The sequence below is a fragment of the Mytilus californianus genome, unplaced genomic scaffold (assembly GCF_021869535.1).
Source record: "Mytilus californianus isolate M0D057914Y unplaced genomic scaffold, xbMytCali1.0.p SCAF_8, whole genome shotgun sequence".
Lineage (NCBI taxonomy): Eukaryota > Metazoa > Mollusca > Bivalvia > Mytilida > Mytilidae > Mytilus > Mytilus californianus.
Genome location: NW_026262734.1, coordinates 98,932,073 through 98,954,828, shown reverse-complemented (window position 1 = coordinate 98,954,828; position 22,756 = coordinate 98,932,073). Strand labels below are relative to the sequence as shown.

General features: G+C 32.5%; 1 protein-coding gene across 5 annotated transcripts in view; it reads left to right on the top strand.

Moving 5' to 3' along the window:
- Positions 1 to 22,756, top strand: part of LOC127711354 (uncharacterized) — a 78,930-nt gene that overhangs the window by 18,398 nt on the left and 37,776 nt on the right. For 4 of the 5 annotated variants that reach the window (XR_007986650.1, XM_052217383.1, XM_052217382.1 and 1 more), the window contains 11 exons: positions 617 to 2,053; positions 3,374 to 3,466; positions 4,568 to 5,857; positions 9,276 to 9,374; positions 10,563 to 11,886; positions 13,274 to 13,347; positions 13,702 to 13,803; positions 15,014 to 15,958; positions 17,270 to 17,482; positions 18,022 to 18,160; positions 22,016 to 22,182. The gene's annotated coding sequence lies outside the window, so the exon portion shown is untranslated. Of the gene's footprint in view, positions 1 to 616; positions 3,467 to 4,567; positions 5,858 to 9,275; positions 9,375 to 10,562; positions 11,887 to 13,273; positions 13,348 to 13,701; positions 13,804 to 15,013; positions 15,959 to 17,269; positions 17,483 to 18,021; positions 18,161 to 22,015; positions 22,183 to 22,756 lie in introns of all 5 variants that reach the window. The other variant, XR_007986651.1, reaches the window with a different exon arrangement.

The window sequence follows — 22,756 nt, the reverse complement described above, 5'->3', positions numbered from 1 at the left end:
TCTATCTCAGTTAATGTGTTGCGCTCATACATTTTCATAATGTATATATTACTTAATTAACACAAAAGTCGCTGCAATAGAGGTTCGAGGTAGGAAGATTGAGATAGACACCTCATAAGTGTTAGTGTGACTATCTAGAATTGCATGGCCGAAACACAATGACTGATTCTGATCGCATTAGCAGATATTGAGATTTACTGATCAATATTACAATATCAGTTTAATACCAAAATTGTTTTGATACGCCATTCGCTTATTCGATTATTCGGAACACTGATTTCTGAAATATTGGTCTTGTGAAGTTAAACATCTATTAATTTGATTTAATCTTTTATTCTTAAAGAAAGCAACTACCGAATTAAAGGTAGGTGATTCTCCTTGGGCATTCCGGCTTCTTTCACTTCACCAATAAATACTGACCGCCATGAAATAGCAGAATAATGATGAGAGTGGCGTTAAACATCAATCAATTAATCAATTATCAAGACATGATAACCAAACAGTATACATTGTACAATGTTGTACCTTGTACATACTACAAATGGCAATTGAATAGTATGACCAAGTTAGATAACAACAATAATTTTTTCTCTAATTGAAACTTCATTTTTTTTAGGCAACATTAGTTTGTGGTATGCTGTCGTCCGCCAAGCAACCATTGGTATCCAAGGTGACAGTATTGGAATACATTTAGGTCACAGTAACATATATTCTTGCGAAACAGGAATACAGCTATCTGGAGGAACCACAAGTAACGCCACAAGTGAACACAAAATATCTGTTTCTACATTTACAATATTGCACACAAGAAGTATTCATAACCAATACGGCATCCGATTACACGGTACTGCTCAACGGGCTTATATCTACATAGATCATTCGGAATTCAGTTTCAACAACAAGCACGGTTTGGTCATCGAAAATTGGAATGATGAGTCATCCACTGACACAGTATTGCACCTGTATAATTCTAAATTAAATGATAATTATAAAAGCGGTCTTCTTTCTTCTCCTTTATATCAAAAACACATACTTGTGATAGAAAATTCGTATTTTTCTAGAAACGGAGAAAACGGCTTGTACTTGTATAGCGGTTTTTATGAACCAACAGCAATCTTTGATATCTCGTATTCACATTTTGAAGAAAATGGGTACAATGGTGTAGAATACAAATACACATGTTATTATTGCGGCGGTAATTTAAACAATAGTCTACGTCATAATCATATAATACATAACAGACAATTTCAAATAGTTTTTTCATTTTCTAATCGTGATGATAAACCTGTTATGATGAATTTCTTATTGACAAATAATACGATTAAAAAGCATTCGTATTATGAGAGATATGCTGTCTCAATCAGTGCAAACCGTCTAATTGGAGTGTTTGAAATCGTTTATAATACTTTTTCCGATTTGCACGGTGGGTTTGGAATAAACTCTGGTCCAGATTCGTCAGTACAGGTGAATATGAGGAATAATATCTTTGAAAATATCTATGGTAAAAAAATGGCCGTCCTCTACATTTCAAATACAAGATTAAAATTTCTGGAGAACATAATTTCAAATTGTTCGGTAAATAACCTGGTAGACCTTGTTGACGGTTTATCTCATCAGATTAACAATAACAGTTTCAACAACAATTTAGTGACATATTGTATGGTAAGGGTCGGTGAAGAATATAACAAGATAAAGTCTATCAATGCAGACTACAACTATTGGGGAACAGACAATTTATCGTTAGTGAAAGCGTGCATTTGTGATGTTTTTCTCAACTCTTCGAAAGCGCGGGTTCTTACAGATCACGTGTTTCTTGATCCATCGATGACGTCTGCGCAACATATTTCCACAGTTGATGATTTCCAGATTACGTTTGATACAGATTTTAATGCATATGTAATAGGCGGTGTTATAAAGTCATCTAGTAGTCTGCCTACGTTTGAGTCGGATATTGTCATTGTCAATCGCACAGTCGTCATTGGTTATTCAGCAGACGTTCACCTATTTGGTATAACATTTAATTTCACAGCCAATAGAGGAATTATTGTGTTAGGTATGTTATGGTTTATTAAGTATAGACATATGGTTGTTGTTTGTGATGTTTGTTGATTTAATTTGAAGCAATGGATTTCGAGCAGATATTTCAGATTGGTAAGATGTTACCAACAACAAAGTTAGAAACGTAAGACGGATAAAAATATAATGAAAAAAATAAATAAAAATGCAGTTTTATTTTTTATTTTTTTTAAAAACTTTGTTTTGTGAAACACTTCAGTTACGTGAATGATCTTGAAAAAAATACCCCATGATACCTGAAACGTGATTAAAAGCCTTTTCAATAATGTAATCCATTTTGTTATTAGGATAATCAATTGGTATACTATACAAGCTATATATTGTAAATCATTTTGACATTTTTTAGAAAGTAAAGTTAATTGTCCATCTCTTATATTTTGACTTTTAAAAGTCTGGAAGACATTTCTGATAAGCTAGATAAAAACTGTACGGCTTGCTTAATACAAATGATTTTTCTGGTAGCAAAAAAGCAATCGACATCGAGTCACAACTTAGTTACAATAATGAATATTAATATATCAAAAAGGAAAACTAAAACGAAAATAAAAAAGAAAAACTGAATTAGGTTAAAAACAAGCCGCATCAAATAAAAAGAAATCGAGTAAATCACACCCGGATATTGAAAAAGAAAACAACTATATTTAAACATTGTTAAAAGAGATGAAAAGACTCTTAACTATGCTATCGTAATAGTAAAGAGTCATGTCTAGCAACGTCAATTGTTTTAAATATCGCTCGCGTATCAATTCAAAAAGTAAAGACATAGATAAGCAGTTTCTCTCAGATTATATCATAAACATATTTCAATGTTTTGATATTAATTTTCCATGATTTGTCAGAATAATGTGAAATATAATTTATAGATTAATAAATAAGATTAAAAGCAAATGCACAAATTTTCATTCGAACCGTGTTTTTGAAAAATGGTCATCAGAGAGGCTTCGTGGCAGAGCGATATCATCATTCATTTCAATGTGTATCGTATACAGTCTATATCATTTTGTTCATACTGTGTATTAGTAAGTCTTCAAAGTTGAAAAAAGAATGCTGGCTAGATGATATTGGAAGGCATAACCAACTAGCAAGTAGTGGTATGAATCAATTTTAAATCTGCAGCTTATTTGAGTCGAAAATGAACATATATTTCTCTATACTTCAAACATGAATTTTATTTTAACATGACTTGTTTAAGTTAAACCGATATGTTACATTTAGATTAAGTATACAACAGTGTTAATAAGTCAAGAAGCATGTATTTTAACGATATAAAAGTTTGTATTATGATATATCTTTTTAGGAAATCTTCGCCTAGGTAAAACCTTGAATCGAACGATTGTGCAAGCACAAAATGAGGAGCACCGATGGAGCGGAATACATCTTTTTAATGAAGGTTTGAGATACCTATAAGTAAAAATTAACCTGTCAGCCAGAATTCATAAATTGAATCATTTATTTCTCGACTTTCTTAAATTATAATGAAAAACCTGGGTTAGTCACTGGCATTAAAAGGCTAGCATTTTATCCGTTTCTTCAATTTTATAAAATTTCACTTCTTCCATAAGGATAATTTCGAAAACTTTTCCAACAAATTTAGTGATCTTTGGAAAATACCTTTCGTAAGGTAGATCATATAACTAATATGTAGGAGGGAAACACAATTATAAGCAAATATTAACAAAAAGAAAAAAAAAAAACAGTAGATGTCAGAAACTGAAACAATTATCGAAAATAACTTGATACACTGCCGTATTCTGACCTTTTGTTATTTAATATCAAGTTCATTAGAAGTTAAAAGCAAACTTAAAATAAAGGATTGTAGATAGTGAAAAAAGTTGTTTATTTAATATTTAACAATCGAAATCCATTAAATCAACAAAATAGGTAGGGCAGAGGTAGTGATGTGTCAGTGCATCTTTGTATTTTTTTAGATAATGATTTGTCCTATCAATATTATCCGATTGTTTCCGTGGGGTGTCAGTCTCTCTTCAAATTTGAGTTTTCATGTCCCTTCTGTATCATCAGTCTCTTTTTAACCAGGACATTTCATTTTCATTGATTGTACAATATATAGAATTTTTCATGGCTTTCGATATTGGACATATTTAAACCTGGTGAAAGATAGGTAAATTTGTATATTTATTCCTTCCTCAAAGAAGCATATGAAACACACATTTTATATAATCCTTGTACTGGTTATTCTAAAAGTGTCAAAGAGCAGTAAACGACATGACGAATTATAATGCTATTTTTAGGTAGGAGATTATTTTCGTTGGATAAAATGAACTGTCAAATCTCAAATTAACATGTCGTACAAAGGAGTAAGCCGCCATATTGAATTGCTTGGATCGACAAACATTTAATTACTACAATTTAATAAATTAGAGACCAAAACCTATAATTCAAAACATGTATCGTTTTAAATACTATGTCACGCACACCGATTTATCTCTAATATGACTAATATGAAACATATATTACTCATTATATCTAGAATTAAAGCTGTCCAACGTCTTTATGAAAGACAGTGATATCAGTTTGTATGTTCACAATGGAGCTTCAAATATTGACGTTTCAAATGTGTCTGTGGTTCAGACGGAAGGATTTATCACGGCAATCAATTTTATTGGGAATCTTGAATTGAATCTTAATGACAGTATTATCAGTACAAACAACATCGTAGCTAATATTGAAATCAACAAAACGGAAACGTTATATATCAACTTTGATAATACTGCACTTTACAGTTCAACGGGAAAATTATTAAGTTTAAGCGAGACAGTCTCCACAGCAAACGTGACTGCTATTTATATAAATGCAAACAACTCAATGTTCACTACATCAAGCGAAAACATTTTTGAAATAAACACTTGCTCAAGTCAGATACACAGCAAATTAATGTCATCGACATTTTCTATAGAAAATGGTGGCAAAACAATTTTCACTTGCAAAGCCATGTCAGTAGATTTAGCAGGAATACGAAATACATATGAAAACAGTGATAAAGGATTTTTTATATCATTCTGTGACAAACAAGAAAATAAACAAGATTTTGATGTTGGGTTGCACCTAACTAACAATAGATTTGAAAATATAGATTCAACAGCAATTGAAACACATGGTCAATTGAAAGACATAGTGATACAGAACAACTATTTCGTTAGTAATGGTGCATGTATAAAACTTGCAATAACAGAGTTTGATTTTAACAGTTTATCAATATCTCAAAATCTATTCTCTAATAATACAGCAGATGGAATCGTGAAGCTGTTACAGCCTCGTTCTGATAATTCAACCATCACCATGACACAGAATGTATTTGAAAACAACAAAGGCATTGTTTTGTCTGTTACCTCACCGTATATTGATATATATCAAAATTTCTTTGAAAACAAAGATGCTGCATACAATTTAAAAGTCGAAAGAGACACACGTAGTTACACGGGAAATGTATTAAATGCATCTCAAAATTACTGGGGTACAACTGACGTAAATGGTATCGAAAAACGAGTCTATGATAACAGCTACGATAACACATTATTTAAAGTTACCTTCAGGCCATATCTAGGATCCAAAAACTATTCAGATATTCAAAACGAAGAAGCAGCATTTATAAGTTCTTCTGGTGATATTGGTGGAATTGTGAGTGCGAATTTGACACTTACTAAAGGAGGCAGTCCATATGTTGTAGTTTCTAATATTGTTGTAAACGAGAATGCTGTTTTAAGTTTGGAAGCTGGTGTTGTGCTGCTATTTAAGGAAGATCTCGGCATAACGGTCTACGGTGAGTATTCAAATGTGGTCTGATAAAACGGTATTTTGTTATAGTTTAATTCCATTTTATTTTTATAAATAGCACTACAAGAAAGCTGAGCGTCGAACAACAAAAAAAATTGTCTCAATACTTCGTCCTTGTGTAGTCTTCTTTGGCGATGGATTACAATAAATACATGGAGAATGATTGTATCGTTTGTCATATATGTCTAACACTTAAAAGACGTCAGTTTACCAACAATTTGCGGCATCACATGAGTAATGTCTAAATAAAATATCAAATCAAATTTTTTTTTTAATTTCTTATCGGTAATACACATTTGAATTCTAAAAGTTAAGTTACCAAATAAAGTGAGGGAAAGGTCAAATGTTAAAACAATATCGAGCTCCAAAGAAAAGTAATTGGAAAGTCGGTTAAAAGAAAAAAACAACAACTGTTTTCAAAGTATTCACATGTTTAACCCCGCCGCTTTTTTACGCCTGTCCCAAGTCAGGAGCCTCTGGCCTTTGTTAGTCTTGTTTAATTTTAGTTTCTTGTGTATATTTCGGAGTTAGTTTGACGTCCATTATCACTGAAATAGTATACATTTTTGTTTAGGGGCCAGCTGAAGCACACCTCTTGGTGCGGGAGTTTCTCGCTGCAATGAAGACCCATTGGTGGCCTTCGGCTGTTGTCTGCTCTTTGGTCGGGTTTTTGTATCTTTGACACATTCCCTATTTCCATTCTCAATTTTACAAAACAAATAAGGATTGAACACAAACAACTGCATCAGAAATTATGGATGTATTGTAAGCATGAACATAAGTCTGTCTATATCTTGAATATTATCAACTTTTTATGAACTCTTTTACGTTCAAAAGTACATGTGCTGTGATCCGTAAACTTTGGGTCCAAATCTTTATTTGTTATGCAAGGTTACAATGTTTCTAACAACATGTGTATCAAAGTTCAATTTGATGTGACTAATGCTTCAAACACTGCCTTAACAAAAACCTTCAAGAAGAGATTGTATTTCGAAGTATCACATTCCTGTGTTAAAAACTATGAAATGGGATCAAAACATCTATTTGGCATCTACGTTTCAAGTTAATGTGGCCATGGCTTCTTCTCAAACTAAATCAATCAATCATTTAAACCTGATACAGAACTCACACGGACGCACGCACGCATAAACTAGAAAACAGTATGCCCCTTACCTATAGGTTGCACTTTGTAAATACAGCTGTTTCTCAAACCACGCCTCTTTTGGGGAGATATATAATATTCATATATATGTTAATTTGTTAATGTACTGATTCCCATTTATGATCTCTGTGTTTCATCTCATAGAGACATCACTTGGGAATGTAACCAGTATAGAAAAACATGGTAGCGCCTAAATTTTAATTCTTAGGAGGTCCAAATATGAAGGTGAGGGTAGTATAGAATTTTAGTATAAATTTAAACTCTTAGAAGTTCAGGGCACATAAATGTTGAAAATATGCCGCACAGCCCTATATTTTGACCTTTGAATAAAATAGTAGTGCATATAAACTTTCCGTTCTGGGATAATATTTCTCACGAAACTTCATAGTAAAAGTGTCACAGTTTTAGCCGCAAAGGGAGTTCCTATGGGAAATTGCATTGTCTATATTTACAGAATTGCAACCTATATAGGGTTAAAAAATAGAACATACTGAATTTCACAAAATCTGGTTTATCGCAGAGATTTTAAAGAATTTAACTCAAATATGAAGTTTTATAAATATTTCATGAAGATTGAGAAAATCCTGAGCCTTAACTATGATGACTCAGCATAAATTCACAGTTTACAGTATGCAAGGTTTACTTAACGCCCTGAATTCAAAATAAATTCATAATATATGCCTATTTGTGATTTAAATTGTTTAGAAGTGCTTATATTTACTATTCGCAGTCATTGGAACTCATTGATCCTTCCTTAATAATTTTGTTGGGTTATTTTTGTCCTGTCGATAACCCAAAAGTAAGCCGTAACACCTAAATGTGTTTTTTTGTGACCGCGGCATTAAAAAGTACAAGCTAGAATTACAAAAAGACCTCAGTAAAACTTACAATAGTGTGTTCTATCCTAAATATATACTAAATATTCCACACTGCTAGAAACAGGGAAAATATTTAGGAAATGTGAGGCCCCAGGGGGCAAAAAACAGAAAAAAATGCCTACCCTGGGTCATAAAACATAATTTAACTTGTAAATCCTATGATTTTATTATTTTCAAGGTCTTTTGTAAACAAAACAATAACTGTGCTGGAAAGTAATGCAAAAATATGATGTAAGCAGTCATTTCTATCAAACTTTTAGTGAATTTATGCACCAGACTGATATCTTCTTAAATACAACTTTGCAAATATGGCTTTGTTTAGACACTTCTAGTTCATATATTAACTAACTTATGTTAGTTATATGGTTAGAGATGATACTGTTGTGACAAGAATTCTTAACTTACCATTTGAGACAGAAATTGTGAACTTTCATTGACAAATAGGCATACAGTAAGATGTGGACTGGAGCCACAGGCAGGCTTGGATACTTTGTATAATCTTGAATGTTGGAATGATTAACTACTAAACAATACATTTATAGTATTCTAAAATGCGTTAAATTTGTTATCAGAATAGTTTCAAACATGTTTTAGACATTTCATGTCAGAAAACATGCACATAGGGTAAGCTGGCAATGATTAAAGTCTTGTTTTCAAATTCTTTAAAAAATTGAAACAGGGGTAGGGGTATAAAATGTACTGTAAAAGGAAACTTAGAGTATATGCAGTGATTTCCTTAAGGCTATAATTCTGATAAATAAGTATTGTTGTGAGAAAAAGTGTTTTTAGAAGGTTTTCTATTTGAATAAATGTTTGTATAGGTTGCACTTTGTAAATACAGCTGTTTCTCAAACCACGCCTCTTTTGGGGAGATATATAATATTCATAGATATGTTAATTTGTTAATGTACTGGTTCCCATTTATGATCTCTGTGTTTCATCTCATAGAGACATCACTTGGGAATGTAACCAGTATAGAAAAACATGGTAGCGCCTAAATTTTAATTGTTAGGAGGTCCAAATATGAAGGTAAGGGTAGTATAGAATTTTAGTATAAATTTAAACTCTTAGAAGTTCAGGGCACATAAATGTTGAAAATATGCCGCACAGCCCTATATTTTGACCTTTGAATAAAATAGTAGTGCATATAAACTTTCCGTTCTGGGATAATATTTTTCACGAAACTTCATAGTAAAAGTGTCACAGTTTTAGCCGCAAAGGGAGTTCCTATGGGAAATTGCATTGTCTATATTTACAGAATTGCAACCTATAGCAGGCTGTGCATCATAGCAATTATGACATACAGAAACTAACAACAACCACTCGAATTTAGGCTCCTGGTTGTTATAATCTGTTTTTTGTAGGAACTTTTAATGTTTTTGGATCGACAGATGAGTTGATTCAGATGAAACCGGAAGCAAGCGAAAAACCGTGGAGAGGACTAGATATCAAATCAAACAGAGGTAAACAGTTTTAATTTGCATTGCTATACGACGTGTCTCGGTACTTTGTACATCGAACTTTTTATATTTATTTTTTATGTTTCTATTAAAGTTTCGTTTGGATAAAGTGTTCTGTCTTATCTTTGTAGTCCAAATAATTATTATTGCTTTCAATACCATCATTGTCATGACATTTGTTTGAACAAGTATTGGGAGTATAATTGTATAAAGTTCGAGATAGCATTTAAGTTACGTGATCGCGTCACTGTGTGAGATATGATGTCGGTCGTTGATCGAATATGTTCGTCGTTATTCTGCGGTTTGCATGTTGTGTAGACTATTATATTATTTTTTTGTGCGTTATTCTGTGATGAATGTTCTTGCGTGAGTTTGTGCTGTATTTTCAACACTTAGTGTTGTCATTTAAGCGATTTGTTTTAACATTTTCATTAAGCGGGAGTTTTGGCTAGCCATAACATCAGGTTCAACCCACCATTTGTTTCTTAAAATGTCCAGTTATCAAATAGTTCTTTTTCATGATTGTTGGCGTTTGTTTTTGTTGCACTCTTATGTTCATGTTTTTCTTTTGTTTTCCCCTTATAGTTGATGTATTTCCCTCGGTTTTATTTTGTTACCCGATTTTGTTTTTCTCTCAATCGATTTATAAGTTTTGAACACAGGTGTATTACTTTTGCCTTTATCTAAAATACGTGTATTGTGAAGGACATCATGATCACTCTAGTTTTTTGAAAAAGTTGGCATGGATGTTTCGCAAACGTTTTACTATCATTGAATGATCAAATATGCATGGTGTTTGTAAAGTAAAAGTGACTTTTAGATTTTACAAACATTTTTGTGTAGCTTTTTGCGTATGTAATTCCTTTACGTAATTTGTTGATATCAATTTGAGTGCTTATTTCAATATTGAATGTAGAATGATAAGCAAGATTTTAGAAGTCTATTACTTCGCGGGTTCACTTTGGCCTGCGATTTAAAAATCCTTCTTCTGTGTACTCGGAGGTTTCGTTGAACCCCTAGAATTCCGCGATACTTAACATTATCGATGGCATACGAAAATCATTTTACCTGATGACATTAAAAACATATGTTTTATTGTTGTTTTTCCTTTTTATACAATTATTTGTGACATTTACGAATTATGTTATAGATAATGATAACTATTACAATGATTATTGTTTTTTAAAATAGGTAATTTTAAATCAAAGTTGGAATACCTAGCTGTAACAAACACTACATCGGGTATTCATATAAGTAGTATGAACACATACATCCACAATGTAACATCTACATATTCCACCTCAAATGGATTTACCCTTTATGTCAACAGCAATATATCGGAAGTGGCCATTTCTGAGCTAAACGCTTCAAATAATATGAACAGCGGAATTGAAATTGTAACGGAGGGCTTTCAAATGAAAGAAACGGTATTTGAGGTAAAAAAATGTACTGCTAGCAAAAATAAAGAACATGGTATTGTTATCAAAGCGAACGCAAGTGTTGTAATTTCTAAATGTAAAGTTGAAGGGAATACTGAATCTGGAATATATGTTTACCAAGAGTTTGGAGGACGAATTACTATAAGCTCATCAAACATATCCCGAAATGTAAAATATGCTATTAAAGAATACTTCACTGAAGAATTTGTGGTGGATTCTTGTATTATTTCAGACCATACTTACCGTCGATTTTCAATATATTCGTTTTACAGAATATCATATGTATATCTGGAAATAAACGGCAATTCCAAGTTTCAGATTAAAATATTAAATACGGTTTTTAAAGATAATATCAATGATGGAATAGACATTAAGTTCGGTTGTGCTAACTTTGAAAACTGCATGCTTCAGGTGGAAAATAATACATTTATTAACGGGAATCAGACGATGCACATCTATTTCAATTCCTGGTACGAAAATATGGCTTTCGTTAACATTGTCCGAAATTTGTTTGTGAACAATTCGAACACATACGGTGCTCTTTTAGAGTTTCAATTCCAGAATGTTGGTGATGTAAAATTTGAGAAGAACACGTTTGATGGGAATGTCGCAAAAACAACTTTACGTTTTACAGGAAATGTACGACATTCCATCGGAACAATTGCAATACAGAACAATTTTATCCTTGGCGACTGGGCGACTGAATCATTGATTGACATTAACGGCTTCCAGCCAGTAACAGTAACCAATAATCATCTAAGGAACTTAAATTCAGATGTATGCGTTCTAAGAGCACCAACATTTCGAGAGTCATTTGAAATAAATGCTACTTTTAATTACTGGGGTAAAACAATGGCAACGGAAATTGTAGAGATAGTTTGCGGATTCGAAAAAGACATGGATAAAAGTTTTGTCAAATATATTCCGTTTTATACTGATGACAATAGGAATCAATTAGTTTCCTCAACGCAAAACAACTTTGATGTGCAAGGAACATTTGGCGGAGAAATTAGCACAAATTTCACCATTCCAATGATCGCTGGACCCATTATCATATCAAGAGCTTTGTTTGTAAGGTATAAATAGATATAATTGTTATACACATATGTACATCCATGTTCCTTTTTTATAAGTTCTTATTGGTCCTTAACTAGCTTTTAGTAATTGCAATAACTCTCAGATCAGTGCTATTTATATTTAGTTTTTTCTATGTTGTTTTAATGCTTTATATCAATCTGTTGAAGTAAGCCCTTTTCAATTATTCTTATTGCGCTGTTATACCACAATCTCAAGTAAGGGATATAGTTGGGCGCCTGCAAACATTTTTCATCCCGATACATTCTGTGTGTGCCTGTCACAAGTCAGACAGGAGCTTGCAACTCAGTGGTTGTCATTTGTTTAAATATACCATTTTGAATTGCGTTTATCGTTTTGTAAATAAAACAGGCTGTTGAGTTTTTCATTTGAATTATTGTACCTTTTCGGGGCCTTTTATAGCTATTTATGTGGTATGCTCATAGATGTAGAAGGCCGTCGGGCGATCTATCGTTGAACACGTATACGTATACGTCATTTGGTCTATGGTTTAAAATTGTCTTATTGGCAATCATTCCATATCTTTATATTTTCAAGTTACGATCAAATAGAGATCCATTTTCAAAAGTATAAAACTATTTACTGATTGATATCCATTATTATATCGTTTCATTTGCAAATGTCCAGCTTTGGCCATTTTGTAATTTGTTAAATGCATTTTAAATTCGTCAATACATTCAAATCAGAGTTGATTTAAGTCCAGAATTCAATCCCTTTTTCTTCGATTATGATATCAACAGATATTTATTGTCCTTTCACAAGATCGCGAGTTTCATGTATATAGCAAGAACTTATACGTTTCCGAATTATCCGAATCAACACTCAATTTTGTTTTGATAAGATGATGATTGGCTTTTCCTGTGGTTTTTGGTAAGCTTTGTTTATTTTGCAATTTATGTGATGTATCTGTCATGAACAATCTTGTCAGTGCTTAATAAAACATGTTTCCATTTCAAATTTGCTCAAGTTTGATAGTTGGTTAGACCAAAGACAAACACAAATCCGCAATTGTATGATACGTAATCTTAAATCTTTCATCAATTGTGTTTTTTTTTAAATACGCAATACGACTTGTCACTGATGCAACATACATCAGTGAAAGAAGGCCGGTTTTGATGGAAATTGAGCAATCTTTTCTTTATAGCTGAATGTAATTTGCCTTTTATTTTGTCGTGGGTTTTGATTGCACTATTATCTTCATTCGTTTTAGATAGACAAAAAACCGTTTAAAACACATAAATTGCCTGAAATATGTGAAAGGTGCCTTTAAAGCTACAAACTTGAATTATTGATCTCTAATATTATCATGTATGTTATTTATTATCGATTATTTGAAATATGTAGCGTGACAAATATTTAATACTTTAGACCGGGTCATGTTTTGACAATACCAGCTGGTGCAGTCCTGCATTTCAAAGAAAACAGAGGCATATATATTCAAGGTATGTAATAATATATACGTTTTATGTCAGTTTGAATTATTCGGTACAATTATAAAATAGGCATTAAAACATGTCTGCTCTACCGGAGCACTGGGTTTTAAAAAAAAAAATCTGATTTCAATTAAGTTGAGATAACTTATCAATGACATATGATATCTGTTGAAGCTGTGTCCGTATATAAAATGTAAATGATTTATTGTCCTTGTAATATCTGTTCAGTTCACAATTTTCCATTAAATCAAATGTGTTATCATTGTTCTATTATTTTTACGGGAGATGTATGCTAATATATTAGAAGATATGTAGATGAAATATTGAGATTCATTTCAAAATTGAAAGTTTATATATATATAGGAGTATTGAAGATATCTACCAGAATCAGTGAATTTACCACCTTGACCTCTATGAATGATGCTGTGTTTTGGAATGGAATCGTGTTAAAATCTACTAGCGATGGTGAGTAAAATTAACATTTTACTTGAAGAATTCTTTATGATATTTTATTTATATTTAAATTACCAGGTTTGCTTTTTCGATTTCCTTTAATTTTTTTCAGGGAAGATACATTTGTTTTGGCTAATTATTTGTTCATACAAGGTAGACTTTTTGATAAGGATTTGAGGTTTTCATTTTTGTTCATAGAATTTAATAAATTTGTACCAGACAATTTATTTAGTCAATAGAGAATATTTTTGTAAAGTAGGAAACAGATGTTTCTGTTGAGGGTCTATTTATCTACATATAACATGGTAGTTTATTATCTTTATATAACAGTTGTTTTTTACACTAATCGGAGATATATACATCTGAAAAAATGTGATATATTTTTACAAAGTAACCAATTGATTATGTTTAATTTCAAATATAACAGAGAGGCGAAAGATACCAGAGGCACATTTAAACTCATAGATAAAAAAAAACTGACAACGGCATAGCTAAAAAAAACAAAAACAAAAACACATAAGTACACAAGACACAACATAGAAAAGTAAAGAATATTAGCAACAAAAACCCCATCAAAGACGTGGGGTGATCTCAGGGCTTCGGAAGGTTGAGCAAATCCTGATCCACATGTGGCATTCGTCGTGTTGCACATGTTATAACAAACCCGGTAAATACTAGTAATCTAATATGGTAGGTCACATTCGTGGGAAGGGTACAGGATTGTAGTTACGACAATAGGAACATATCCGATATCATATGTAAGTTACAAGGATTGTATGTCAGTTTTTTTGTGGCTTTTACACTTAATACCTTTTTTTTATATATTACTTTGCCAAACAGATAGAAATAGGAAGATGTCGTATAAGTGCCAATGAGACAAATCTACATCCAAGACACAAAATGTAAAAAGAAAAGTATTATAGGTTAAAGCTCGGCCTTCAACACTGAACCTGGGCTCACACCGAACAGCAAAATATTAAAGACCCCCAAATGACTACTTGTGTAAAACAATTCAAAAAGGAAAACCAAAGGTCTAATCTTTAAAAAAAGAGAGAAAGAAGAAATACATATGAACCACATCAACAAACGACAACTGTTTGATTACACTGATTTTCATTAATCATAGAATTTGGTATAACTTTTACCAATTATTGCAATTTATTGATAGTGTACATGATTCTGTATGAAAATAATAATTTTTCGATTTATTTATTTTGTTTAGAATATTCAATCTTTAACAACGTTCACATATCACACACAATGAAAGGTTTTACTGCGATTTCTTACAAGTTTGAAATGAGACGAAGTCAAATAACTAATTCCAGAGCGTCTTGTTTGACAGTGAAACCGGATTATTCTATTATTAACAATTATGATTTTGAAGGGACCAATATAAGTAACTGTAAGGACAATGGTATACTCTTTACAGAAAACGGAATAATAAATGTTTACAATGTAAATATCACAAACGCGTTTATCTGCATCAAGATGGATAAATATTTTGGAGATTTAACTATCAAATCCAGCAATATTACTGATTGTTCAACAGTCGCTTATGTCCGATTCAGAGGATATTGGTCACAGTCTGGTAACATTACTCTTGACAGTTGTCGGATTACAAATTCTTCAAACGGTTTAGAATTTTTCACTCAGAGTAAATGGACGATAAATAGTGTTTATATAAAGAATAATATATTTTCAAACATAACGAACAATGCCTTGTCGATTGAATATACGGCATATAAAACGAGCAAGTACATCGGTCATGTTGATATAGGATTTAATACTTTTTATAATACTTGTCACATAAATTTGAAGACGTGGAACAACGCCAGCCTGACTTTTCATGACAATACAGTTGAATATGGCAGTTGTGAAGGTCTTGGAAAATGTTATCTTGAAGCATATGCAGAGGGACACACAGAGATTAAGGAACGAATTTTCAACATATCTACTAATATATTTAGAAATTTGGTTAGTGACTGCATTGTTGATCTGGTGTCAAGTGAAACTACTGGATTCTTCGAAGGTGTTTTCTACTATAACCAGTTTTTGACCACAGAGACTATTGTTGGAACAGTAATGTTAGACTCGAAATATTTTAATTTTTCCCACAACATATTTGACAATCCAATGTCACCGTATGACATTTACGTAAAAAAAAAAGGTATGTTTAAATGAAAGATGTACAAGACAAAAATGTTTGAATACGGGTGTGCACAAGTAAAGGTATTAAACAGGCAACCATGAAATTTAAAAGAAATATCAAATGGACTAAACAGTTAAACTAAAAGTATATATAGATATAAATATACCTGTCCATATCATCAGCTTAAAAATTGCTCACCTGGACATGAATCGCAAATGACTGTTTAATTCTAATAAGGTGTAACACCACTAATTCGGGCCCGGCCATAAAGCACATACCAGAAATTAGTACATATTTAACACAAAATAGTTCCTACGCATGAGTGTAACTTTCAAAATATGCAGAATATATAGGTATTGTTGGTATCAGATGAAAGCTGAATGACTGGTGATCATTGTAAAACACTTTTTGACTTATAATTTTAAATATTAAAAAAACTGAACCAAATTTTATAAAGAGGTTACTCTTGCCTGTATGTCAGATCTGAAGTACCTGTTTTGGTACATCCGAAGTTCCGGGAACCAGTTCTTTCTTATATGCCATTAAAGGTATGTTGATTTTTCCAGTACAAGACACCACAAAGTGTTGCTTTGACATGCAATGATTGTCACTTTATTTGAACTTGAAACAAAAGAGCTGTGTTGCTTGAAATTGAGGAATTTAACATAGAAAGCAATGGGGCATGAATTAGTGGTGTACTTCCATAAATGTTTTGAAACAAATGAATAGAAATTTTATTGCAATATTGGAACAAAAATGGCCATGATAAATAGTCAAAACAAATTCTAAATGCAAATTATCCTAGTTTACAAATGAAGATGTGACATTAAAGGAGGATTTTCTGCCAAATTAATGTACATCGAATTGACTCAAGCTCTTACAAATGATTTAGAACATCCTACTGTGTAAAAAGGTATATCTGAATAAAAAAAGATCTATAGAAATCAAGATTTAATACATACATTTTGGATAAGGTATCAACATTTGATGAATATTTTAGTAATAGACACAACTAATCACATCGATTTAATCTCTGAAGTTTGATTATTAGCATATGATCCCAATATAAATAAAGATGCATGTGGTAATATATGTAGTACATTTATTTGTTTGCAGGACAAGAATATTTCATCAGCGATGTTGAACATTGTATGTTTATAATTTGAACCACAAAGTAGCTATAAGCCATTCACCCATTTGTTCTGGTAAATGTTTAAAATCTCTGTAACATAATTAATAAGAGCTAAGCTATCACAATGGTAAATGATGCAAAAATAACTTTCTATTCAATAGTAATTTTACTATGTATATAGATAATAACTGTTGTAGGAGCTTCATCTGTAAATGCTTCTAAAAACTGGTGGGGAAATGCCAATACCGATATAGCATACGAAAGAATATTTGATTTTCATCGTGATAGTTCTTTGTTACTGGTTAATATAAGTTCGATTTTGACTGACAGAAACATTGATTGTTCAGGGGTTGATAACTGCAGCTCCAATGGTGAATGTGTGAGTCCAAACAAATGTAGATGCTTCTCTGGTAAGTAGATTGAAACATATTGTAAGTAAAATTCTTCGATGAATGAATCATACCAAACTTACATTTTTAATAAAGTAAAATGTGCTAGAATCAAAATGTAGAAGTGATTCACCAGCTGATTCAGACTCGTTGGTAATACATTTTTATATTTTCCCACTGCATTGACTGTGAAAAGATACAACTACTTTCTAGACGGTCAAATTGCATATTAAAAACACGAGGCTTTCCGAACGATTACAGTACATAAAATATATTGCCAAGAGAGGAGATATACATATTTATACGACATTCGGTTGATGCATCTGTTTCTGTAACATTTTGAAGAACAATCAGTAGGCATACCTTTGATTTCCTTTATCAATGATCTGAATTATGACGTCTACAGTCATGGTCATCTCTTTTCGTTATATAACATATTTATAATAATTTTTTAAATGTTTTGGTATAGTTTATAGTTATATAAAACTCATTTTCGTTTCTACCGTTTAGGATTATCTTTTATTGATTCTATATACATGTTTGAAATTTATCATTTTAAGGTTGGGCCGGTGAAAAGTGTTTAGGGTATGATTGTTCAGGAGTTCATAACTGCTATGGGAATGGATTATGCGTTGGATCGAACATGTGCGAGTGTAAAAGTGGGTGGAGTGGACATCAATGTATAAATGCATTATGCAGGTTTGTGATTCGAATATATTTAATCAAAAATGAACTTACAATTGCATCACATGACAAAAACTGGGGAAAACATAGATTAAAGCAGGTGCATCTGTTTTACAAATAGAATACGATGATTGCTATACTATAATGAGACAGCTACCCAAAGATTAAATAGTTCCGAGTCTATAAAAGTTTACAATTTAATTTGTTTTTGTAGATAGTTATCAAAGGTACCAGGCTTATAATTTTATACGCCAGACGCTCATTTCGTCTACACAAGACTCATCAGGGACGCTCAGACCAAAATAGTTAGAAAGCCAAACAAGTACAAAGTTGAAGACTAATATTGATGACCCAAAATTCCAAAAAGTTGTGCCACATACGGCTAAGGTTATCTATCTATGCCTGGTATAAGAAAATCCTTAGTATTTCGAATAATTTATACTTTTGCAAACAATGAATTTATAAAAATGACCATATAATTGATGGTCATGTCAACACCGAAGTGCTGACTACTAGGCTGGTGATTCCCTCGGGGACGAAACGTCCACCAGTGGTTGCATCGACCCAGTGGTGTTAATAGTTATCAAAGGTACCCGGCTTATAATTTAATACGCCAGACGCGCGTTTTGTCTACACAAGACTCATCAGTGACGCTCAGGTCAAAATAGTTAGAAAACCAAACTTGAGATTTGTTCATGTTGTTATCCAATTTATTGATTTACCTTAGAGCTTTCATCTTTGGCCCGTATATTCCAACTGCAGAACACTATCGGAGATGACAGTGCGAATGCTGCAATCGTTGCAGGGACATTGCGCTCGAATTGTGCCCTGATCTGAATGTCGTGAACACACTCTTTTCCGGCAGATGACCCATATAGATGAGTAAAAAATGGTTCAGATCTTAAAAAAACGGAGGGATTGATGTAGCTTTTGTTGATGATGTGATCCATGTTGAATGCAACGTCGATGTCCGCGAATGGACATCGTTTTGATTCTGGAATGACGTTGAGTTTTGCACACAGTAGTGATCAAACATGGATGTGTCTAGATTGTTACTTTTGTTTATTTGGAAGGCTACGATGATCCATCTAGTTGTTTTCGCGACCGCTTTTGATCGACAACTAACAACTATGGTATTTACTCTGGGGAACGGCTATAAAATCGCACTGTCTCAAACGGAAATAGCTGTTGTGTTTCATCTTGCTTGTTTGAACTTGTTTTATCGGAGGAAACAACATCAAGAACGAACCAGGATAGTTTACTCAAGACAATCTTTGCTTCGTCATTGACTGCCGCTGCTCGAAACATCGCATTAAAATTTGAAGTTGTTTGGAAAAGTAAAAAAAAACATCAATATTAATAGTATGTAACGATAAGCCAGCTTGTACTCCCCGCTGTCGATGTAACACGTCGAACTAACTAGGAGCTGACCAAAGTCTGAGAAGAAAATCGCGGATTTCATTCTATTAGCAACTTATCTTTTTTTGTACATGTGCGAAACGATTTCATTCCTTTTGTAACTCCTTTTGATTTAGGTCAAACTCATTATTTATATACATCGCATTTGCAGTTTTTGAATGCCTTCATATACATCCAAGTATTCAGGTTCGAATATTTCGTGATGTTTTATATCCATGCATTCCCTAAAAACTAAGCGTAAGTGTCCTTTGTAAAGTAGGCTACCTACAAAAATTTCATCTCTGTCAAAGGTAACAATTGCATTTTAGACGCAAGTACCACTGTGTCAGATCATGATTCAAAGGTTTGGTTAGCATCATCCTATGACGGAACTCCTATCTTGTCCAAGGGTTGAGCCTCTACTTGGTTTGATAGGTAGTGGATCTCCATACCAAGAGGTAAAGGTGGTGACGATAGCAGTAGTAGTATCGATTGGAGGTCTTTAATCGTCTTTATGATCTAAAAAGAAGTTTTTTCTTGTTCGTTTACAACTCTTTTGTTAAACCTTTTGAAAACACGACTCAATCCGTGTTTGTCAATGTGTGGATAGTGCTGGATTTGGATTATGCTTTCAATTTTGGAAATCCCTAGCAAGAACTTCGCCCTGCTTGGGATTGGTATCTATTGCAAACGTCATTTTATTTATAGCGTGTGTAAAAACAAGACCACCAACTAGCATGTAATAGAGTATGAAAAAACACCCCTAAGCATTTGACAAAGGGGTGAGGAATTTGTACTATTGTCTTTACTATTGAAATGAAAAGAAAAAGATAAAATAAACTAAATATTATTAGAAAGACAGTATCCAAAGACTTTACCTTTCAACATATGGAATAGAACATGCAAAAGTCATCGATCTTTTATAACCGAAGAAGATTAAAGAACACGGCAAATAATACGGAACATGTATTACCATACTTGTCATCATATAACCCGTGAAATACAGAAGTGAAAATTATTTATGGGAATATATATAATCACTGGTGAAAGATCAAAGAATGAAAGGAGCATCTGCTACGTACATACTTTTGAGAAACTCTTTTACATGATCATCAGGAAATTTAATCAATGCATTTAAATGTATTGGGTGCCAAAAAGATTATATTGACCAAACAGAAACACATTACGTTAAAGATGTACAGGTCACAGTCAACACATCCGACATCCGAAACTAGGATAACAAACGTTAGTGAAGACCTGTATTTTTGCTCAGCCAATACATTACTGAAATATTATGTTTTCCAATTCTACAAATGACGATCAACTTACTGAAGAAATGCAAATTGATAAAGAAAACATGTTCACTAAAAAGTGCAACCCAAGCTTGAATATATAAGGCGCAATTTGTGTGCATTGTTAAGGACTCGAGCTCATGATCGTGACGTTACGTTACCATTGACGTCATTAGTTATATTGAAGGGACACTAGCTGTCAAATTTCATGTTCACCGATTTGATTCAAATTCTTATATTTGATTTACAACCATGTAAAACATTTGTCCAAATCATAAAAAGTCTAAAATAAACAATTTACAGGGCACGGGCTCGATAATACGTAGCTTCGTTTTGTGTGAATTTTAGTCTTGACGCTATCTAATTACCCTTACGAGTTAGTGTCAGAATATCTCCAATGGTCATATAAACGATATCAACATAAATATAGATATAAATAGAATTGGACTCGTGCAATTGTATTTTTCTTGGTTTGTTTAATTTTATATAACATATTTAAAATATGTATTATTCATCGTTTTTACCTTCATAAGAATTTTTTTGTGGATCGAATCAGTAAATGAAATGATTAATCTTAGTTTAACTTTCAATGCTTACATTATTTTCCTTTAATAACAGAACACGCACAATGCAAGCATTATTCATCTCGAGCTGAGGAGTTGAATTGAAATTCACATGAATACGAATTGATTACAACTGCCATAATCCTGACTTGGTACAGGATAATTAAAAAAAATGGTGGGTTGAACCTGGTTTTATTACTAGCCAAACCTACAGCTTTAATGGCAATGTAAAACAATATCGCTAAAATGACATCACTATGTGACAGGAATACAGCACAAACATACGCAAGTACACCCAGCACAGAGAAACGCACAATACATATAATATAAAAGGTGTTAGATCACGTAACCCGCAGAATTATAACGGACATCTTCCACGAACGACAGCACAAGACAAAACAAATGCGGAAGTCAGAGCGCATAAAGAGAACCACAAATATTTGAACAAACATAGCAATTTTAGTCAATGATGATCTGAGTTGAACGCATATCATAACATCAATGTTGGCAAGATAAAATGTTAATTAACTATTTACTCAACTCGACATCCCGATGACCCAAAATCAATCAAACTACATCAAAAACTTATAATGATAAATATTAAATCTGCATTTTAGTTATGTCAACAACTGTAGTGATCATGGTTTCTGTATTCAACCTGACGTCTGCAAGTGTGCTCCTACATTCACTGGTGAAAACTGTAGTTTGTGTATACAGTTACATTGGGGCACCAACTGTGATCCATGTCCAAACTGTCGGAATGGGGAATGTAATCTTAATACAGGTATTTGTTTTTTTTTATTACATTAAATGGTTTATTCAATTAACTTTTGTATGCATAAATAAAGAAGATATTAGAAGAAAACATTAATATGCTACGTAATATCGTAAAGATGCAATACTACATGTGTGTAACAGCAATATTATTTTAAAGTCATACATTTTGTATTTTTAGAATTGTTAGAACAATCTGTTGTAATTTTAGATGAATAACTTACATACTATTTACTTGTACAGTAATAGTTTTCACATAATCATACATGTATATTATGAGATACGTCATGCCTAACTGTACTTTGTTAAGTGCATGAATAAAACAACTTTCATGCGAGTCTTCAATTATATGCAGGAATCTGTGAATGTTATGGAGCGCGTCGGAAAGGAGGTCTCTGTGATATTTTTACAGTAACATGTTCTATGGTCTAAACTGTCTAAATTCCCTGACAGTTTTGAATGTTATACCAAAATCAAGGGCTTGAGAGCGGAGGCAATGACGTGAATGTCTGGCGGCACCATTTTCCACAGACAGATACTTATAAGTTAGATTGAGAACTTATTTGAATCAATTACTTGTAATG